The sequence below is a fragment of the Buceros rhinoceros genome, unplaced genomic scaffold, assembly GCF_000710305.1.
Source record: "Buceros rhinoceros silvestris isolate BGI_N320 unplaced genomic scaffold, ASM71030v1 scaffold32811, whole genome shotgun sequence".
Taxonomy (NCBI): Eukaryota; Metazoa; Chordata; class Aves; order Bucerotiformes; family Bucerotidae; genus Buceros; species Buceros rhinoceros.
In genome coordinates, this window is record NW_010393036.1 from 9489 (window position 1) to 9987 (window position 499).

General features: G+C 60.5%; 1 protein-coding gene across 1 annotated transcript in view; it reads left to right on the forward strand.

The window, feature by feature from the left end:
* MOB3A (MOB kinase activator 3A) overlaps nucleotides 1–499 on the forward strand; it is a 3868-nt gene that overhangs the window by 1602 nt on the left and 1767 nt on the right. The gene's annotated exons all lie outside the window — the stretch shown is intronic.

Below are 499 nucleotides of genomic sequence, written 5' to 3' on the forward strand. Positions count from 1 at the left end.
CTCCCCCAGCGCCAAAAAGCTGCTTAAACCCGGTGCTGAGCGGGCAGAGGGGGGAGCAGGGCCCTGACCCACTCCTCAGACAGCCAAAACCCTGCAGTCCTCCCCGCTGCCGTTCTCGCAGAGCGCTGAAAGGGCGGAACTCATCCTCGTTCCTCCAGAAACGGCCTGCGTGAACCTCAGACTACCCGGCTGGGTGGGCACGGTGCTCCGCTGCAGGGCCCCGGCTCCACAAAAGCCTTTGAAGAGGACCTTAACGTCCTTAAATTTTAACCGGGGAGCTAAAGACGTATCGAAGTAAGAGATAACTGGGCGGGGGGGGGGAGGGAACAGCTCCGGCTCTTTCATCTGGGCAACTTTCATCTGGGAACGCGCTTGGTCATGTCGAGCATCTTGGACTGTTTATATAAACACGCCAAATGGAGCAGGAGGAAGACGCGGTCAGACTGAAACAGCTGCGGGAGCCTCCGAGGCCGGGCTCACGCGGTCGGCTGCCGCCGTG